Here is a 468-nt window from a genome sequence, read left to right as displayed (position 1 = left end):
GGTGGGGGGTGGGGGTTGTGTGTGTGGTGGTGTGTGGTTTTGTGTGTGTGTGTGTGGGGATTTTTGTGTGTGTGTTTTGGGTTTTTGTGTTGGGTTGTGTGTGTGTTTTTTGTGTGTGGTGTGTATTTTTGGGGTGTGGTGTGTGTTTTTGTGTTTTGGGGTGTTTTGTGGGGTGTGTGTGTGTGTGGGGTGGGTTTTTGTGTGTGGGTTTTGTTGGGGGTGGGTTTTGTGTGTTTTGGTGTTGGTTTCATTTTTATTTTTTTATTTTTTTTTAATTTTTCCCCTTATTTAATTATTTGTTTTTTTCTGAATGTGTGGGGTTTTTGGGGGCGGGTTTGTTTGGGGTTTTTTCCCGTGTGTTTTGTTTTGTGAGTTTTTTGGGGGTTTGTTTTTTTGTTTTTGGTGTTTTGTTGGGGTGTGGTGTTGGGTGTTTGGTGTGTGTGTTGGGGTGTGTGGGGGTTGTGGGGG

Source organism: Penaeus monodon, chromosome 22 (genome assembly GCF_015228065.2).
Source record: "Penaeus monodon isolate SGIC_2016 chromosome 22, NSTDA_Pmon_1, whole genome shotgun sequence".
NCBI classification, from domain to species: Eukaryota; Metazoa; Arthropoda; class Malacostraca; order Decapoda; family Penaeidae; genus Penaeus; species Penaeus monodon.
This window is presented reverse-complemented; position numbering follows the sequence as displayed.